The sequence below is a fragment of the Sinocyclocheilus anshuiensis genome, unplaced genomic scaffold, assembly GCF_001515605.1.
Source record: "Sinocyclocheilus anshuiensis isolate Anshui unplaced genomic scaffold, SAMN03320099.WGS_v1.1 scaffold1254, whole genome shotgun sequence".
In the NCBI taxonomy this organism is placed as follows: Eukaryota; Metazoa; Chordata; class Actinopteri; order Cypriniformes; family Cyprinidae; genus Sinocyclocheilus; species Sinocyclocheilus anshuiensis.
Window position 1 is genome coordinate 370,894 of NW_015557130.1, and position 5,942 is coordinate 376,835.

The 5,942-nt window shown below is 40.6% G+C and overlaps 1 pseudogene; it reads left to right on the plus strand.

The window, feature by feature from the left end:
* Positions 1 to 5,165, plus strand: part of LOC107677939 (isoleucine--tRNA ligase, cytoplasmic-like) — a 75,890-nt pseudogene extending 70,725 nt beyond the window's left edge.
* Positions 5,166 to 5,942: the final 777 nt, after the last annotated feature.

Here is a 5,942-nt window from a genome sequence, read left to right on the forward strand (position 1 = left end):
CGTGCGTGTTTGTGTGTGCATGCGTGTTTGGGTGTGGGCGTGTATGTGTATGTGCGTGTGTGTGTGTGTGTGTGTGTGTGTGTGTGAGAGTGTGTGTGTGTGTGTGGCAGAAGTATCAGAAATATCTTTGCTCATATCTTTGGAGTGGGAGAGGTTGAGAGCCGCTGTCTGGTCCTGTGTGTGAGCCCGTCTCATCTCAGGTGTCTCCTCTGCAGGGTCTGTAGTTGTGGACGGTCACGAGCTGCATGAGGACGACCTGCGTCTGATGTACAGCTTCGATCAGACTTCAGGAACGCCATCGCAGTATGAGGCGCACTCAGACACTCAGGTGCTCGCTATGCTCTCTCTCAGTCTCCGTCCACGCGCTCCTGCAGTGACCTGATCTGAACGGCCGTGTCTGTTCTCACAGGTGCTGGTTCTTCTCGACGTCACCCCGGATCAGTCCATGGTGGATGAAGGTGTGGCCCGCGAGGTCATCAACCGCATCCAGAAACTACGCAAGAAGGTGATGATCTGCAGCAAACCTGCCGAAGTCCAGTACAGCTCAAGAGTTCATGATGCTTTCATGCTTCTGAAAGAGTCTCTTCTGCTCAGCAAGGCTGCGTTTAAATGATCTACAATACAGTAAAATATTAGTGAAATATTTCAATTTAGAATAGCTGTGTTCTATGTGAATATCTGTTAAACTGTAATTTATTTCTGTGATGCGCAGCTGTATTTTCAGCATCATTACTCCAGTCTTCAGTGTCACATGATCTTCAGAAATCAGTATAATATGCTGATTTGCTGCTCAAGAAACATTTCTGATTATTAGCAATGTTGAACACGGTTTATTTTTCTGGAAACTGTGATGCATTTTATTTTTCAGGTTTCTTTGAGGAATAGAAAGTTCAAAAGAACAGCAATTATTTGAAATATAAATCATTGTTACATTATAAATCTCTTTACTGTCACTTTTGATCAGTTTAATGCATCATTGATGAATCAAAGTATGATTATTATGATTTCTGAAGATCATGTGACACAGAAGACTGGAGTAATGATGCTGAAAATTCAGATTTGATCACAGAAATCAATTATATTTTACAATATATTCATTTAGAAAATAAAGCCCCAAGAAGCCGTGGTTTACAGTGAATTTATAACAGCTAAGGAGTGTTGTAAAACCCCCTTAGCTTTTATAAACTGTTTTTATAAAACAGTTATTCCATATACGTAGTACGGTTTCACAGAATAAAACAGAGCAAATAAAGTGTAATGATATTAATAAAAACAGTATTCTTCCACCAAACAATGTAGCTCCTCAGAAACAGTTGTGGTTGCTACAAAGTGGTTGCCGAGCAACACACAGAAGTAAACAAAGGTGTGTGTTACTTTGTAGAGTAATTTACAACAGCTTCGAACGCGGCTCAGCCAATCAGAATCAAGCACCGGAACTCTCCGCTTTATAACATATATAATATAATATATATATATATATAATATATTTTAAATAGTACAAATATTTCACAGTATTATTGGGGTGAAGGTTGAAGTCTTATTTTGGCCGTGTGTTTTGTGAATAAGAGCAGCTGGCGTCTCCGGCTCTCTTGTTTTTTTCCCAGGCTTATGACAGATGCTGTTTGGAGGATCTTTCCACCCCAGAGTTCTGCTTGCGTTGAGCGACTGTTCGGTCTTACAGCGCTGCCTTAATAACGCTTAATTACCCAGAGGGCACTTGAAGACAAACAGCACTTTGAAGTTGTGTGGAAATCAGTAAAGTAAGACAGATTTCCTTCCCTCGCCTTTCTTCGCCCTCTTTTTTCTTAATAAACAAGCGTTTTTCCACTGGGCTCTATATGTGAGGGGGAAGGGCACGGGACGCCTGCCAGGCCCGAATTCCTCTCTTATTGAAAGTCTGAAAAAATCAGAGGAGATTTTCCACGGGAGGGAATTAATTTCTCAGCGTTTGCTGAGATGAGAGGTGTAACCGGGGGCAGGAGTGAGCGAGGCTCATTGTGTGGGGTTTTTCCTCCTCGCTGTTCAAAGCTACCGCATGTCCAAGCCCATGTTTTCCACAACAAGCCCATTTGTTTTGTCACAGCATCTGCTGCCATTTCCCAGTACACATCTGTTTTTTACTCTTTAAATTGAAGGCAGATTAAATGAGCCGAGAGACTCGAGGATAATAAATGATCAGTCAAAGGATCTTTCAGAAAAGCGGCGATCATCAAGTGTTCAAACTAAATAGTTTTTGAGCAATTATTCTTTTGCAACCCTGTTAGCATAATTTTCTAGTATCATTAATTTCCGGCAACACTTCATGTTCTAGCAACATCATTAAAATCATCAAATGTTTGGGTAAGAAATTAACACTTTTATTCATCAAGGATGCATTAAACCGGTCAAAATGTGTCAAAACACTGATAATAATCAGAAATGTGTGTTGAGCAGCAAATCAGCATATTAGAATGATTTCTGAAGATCATGTGACACTGAAGACTGGAGCAATGATGCTGAAAATACAGCATATTCACAGAGAAAACAGAAATCAAATAGTAGAGACGGGGTCAAATCACGAAGATCACTTGTATATTATAGTCTGTTAGATTTATCGATTAGGTCTCACATTTGAAAGCATGAGATTTGTGCCTGTAATGTTTAATAATATCAAGTGTGTGTGTGTTTGGTTGGGTGACTGTATTCCTGCATATGTGTCTTTAATGTGTCAAACGTGTGGTCTCAGGGTCATCTGGTCCCGTCGGGTGAGATCACGGTGTATTACAGCAGTCAGCCGGCGGGGGAATACCTGGATAAAGTCATCCAAGCACACACGGACTTCATCTTTGCCACGACTAAAGCTCCTCTCAAGCCCTATCCAGTGTCCCAGAATGCCAGTGTGATCGTCCAGGAGAAAACGCAGGTGACACTGATGCATGCTGAACTCCGGGATCGGTCTGAGTGTGTGTAGAGATGCACAGATTCTGATGCACTCTCAGGCTGATACTGCGCCGTTTGTTCTTCTGCTGATGCTCTGATACCAACATCTTTATGATATTAAATCAATACCAGGTTGGTAGAGTTGTTCATATAATTCAGCCTTTGTACAGCATAAACGTTATGCATAACACGTATAACACTGGGTAGAACAATAAAGAAGATTTTTAGCTGAAATTGTGGTCCTTGGTGATTCATGAAATGCAAGTCAGCAGCTCCTGACGATATATTGAGGTCTTATGAAGCGAAACGATCAGTCTGTGCAAGAAACTGAACATTATTTACACTATTATTACCTAAAGTAAAAAAACAAAAGATTTTTATTTCAGATAAATAGTGTTCATATCGATATCGGAATTATATCGTATCGACCGAAATTAAGAAATATATCGTGATATACATTTTGGCCATATCGTCCAGCCCTAATAGAAAGTATTAATAATTGTAAAATAATTGGTTTTTGTCATAATTGTGCCATCTAGTTCCATCTGTTTTGAGTCTCAAAGAAATGCCTCGGCTTGAAAACGACTATCTAGCTCAGTTCACACATGATGGGTGTTATTATTTGGAGAAGGCAGTCTAAAGGCTGGGACACACCAAGCCATCAGTGCCTGAGAATAAAAGCCAAAGTGATGAGAACGAGCACGTAAATGAAGGCCGCACAGACAGAAGCCAGTTCTAATGTTACGTTATATTTTCATAACAACATGAGCTGCTTAAACAGAAGAAAGTTTTCAACATAACTGATATTCAAATTGGTAAGCAAGCGCTGCTTTGTTTATGTTCCATATATCTGCGTATAGCTCTTATATTCTTGTTTAGGTTTCTCCTTTTGAATGAATATGTACTATTGATAGCTGCTGATATAGAGAGTTCATTCCTCTCACGCACGAGCTAGTCTGCAGTCGGCTGTAGTCTGAGCGGTGTGTTGAAGTGCAGCTTTTTGCTCCAGACGCCGCCGATGTGAGGCGACTACACCGTCGGCTTTCATCGCCCCTAGTACTTTGAAGTCGGCTTTGTGTGTCCCAGCCTTAAGCTTTCGGTCGCAGACAGCGTGAGAAGTGAGAAGCAGCACCACATTTACTACAGCGCTCTAATGAAACTCTCAGGGTTACGTCACAATAAAAACGACAGGAACTGATGAGATCTGAGCATTCATGAGGAAAACTTGAGTGGTGTTTGTCTGTGCAAAGCTCCTGCGACACAATTCTAAGGTGTTCTGGTGTGAAAAGAGCCTCTGTGGTCTGTAGATGTGGCTCGAGTTCCTCCTTCAGTGTGCGTTCTTGGCATTTTTTTTTCAGTTGTTTTCTGGTCCAGCATGTCAAGATGGTGCATCTGATCACTTAGTAAAGCAACAGCACACATGATCTGAGGAATCATTCATGTCTGGAGCACAAACACTGCAGGACGACACACTCTGAATCAATGGAAGTCCCGCATTACAGATAAAACAGCTAGTTACCTTTTTTTGGTGGTACATTAGCTGAACCCGTCTGGGGAAAAAACAAAACAAAAAAAACCTTTTCTTTTTAGTGTGATTTCAGCTACAGAAAAATTCCCTGCCAAGTGCAGGCTTCCTGTGGCTTCAGTTCCTCATCTTCTTCCACAGTAAAACGTCTGGAAATGAAAGACACGGTGCCCATTTCTCCTCATCTCAGAGACACAACCCTTTTCTCCTTCAAACATCAGACTCGTGCTGTTTGTCTGAAGCCCAGCAGATCAGAAAAGAGTTTGTTTGTTTGTTGGTGTCTTAAAGAAAGTGGGTCATATCCCAGAGGCCTCTGCTGTCAGACGTACAGAGGAAGATAGCATACAGTAGCTCACATTCACTTCAGACCATCGTACAAATCCAGTGTGTGATTCTGTGTCTCATAAAAGAGTAATCCGTAGTAATGTTGAGTTGTTGTCCGTGTCTGATTGATTATGGTTGTGTTTCAGAGCTGGAGGCGTCCACATTCTGAACACCAAGACCCTCTTGGTGAAAGTTCTTCCTACAACAGCAGAAGCCTAAGCAGATCCTCCTCGCGTCTGTTCGTCACCATGGGTTTGGTGTTTGTCATGGAAAAGGGAAAGGTCAGATAACGCAGATCTCGTCATGTGTGTTGATCGACTCGTTAGATGGGAGCAAGTGAAGATTGTAACTGGAGCTGTACTCTATGAACTTGTGGGGAAGCTTTGAATAAACCTTGAGGTGCAAATAAAACCTTTGAATTATTCCTTTATCATCTTCAGAATAGCATGTATCCATGCAGTGTGCGTTTACACTGAGATCAGATGCTATAGAAATATTTCTTAATAGAATACTGTCATAATCAGTGGTACTGATAATGCTGTTCCAAACCCATAAGACTCTCATTCATCAAATTACGAATGAAGATATTTTAATGGAATTAATGCGATTTCTGTCCCTCCATTGAAAGAATATGGAACCATAACATTGATGCTTCAAAAAGTTTATAAAGGCATGTTAAAAGTAATCCAAATTAATCTAAAGCTTCATTTGAACTTCTGTTGACCATATTTGATGTGCTAAAATATGTATTTGAAATGTATGTCCGTAAATATCTTTATTTGTGTTTTGAAGTTGAACAAAAGTCGTATGGGTTTGGAATGACATGAGGGTGAGTAAATGACGACAGAACTCTCCTGTAATGCAGGTGAACTTGGAAACAAAGGAAAGTCAGATCCCGGGGTCAGTTGCATGAACACAGCCACTGTGTTAATACTTTGACCAACTAGCAGTTAGCCAAGGGGTTATCAGTCTTACTTTTCAGATCCAAATTAGACCAATCTACCTTTTTGTTTTTTTTTTTGTTTTTTACTTAAAGTTATGACCATTTTTGGAAGAAAAAAACAAAAAAAAAGACTAGGTTATTAAGGCTAGTCTAAGCAGTTCATGCAACCAGCCCCTGGTGCAGATGATTTATTAGAAAATAAGATAAAGTACAAAACAATACGAAGTATCT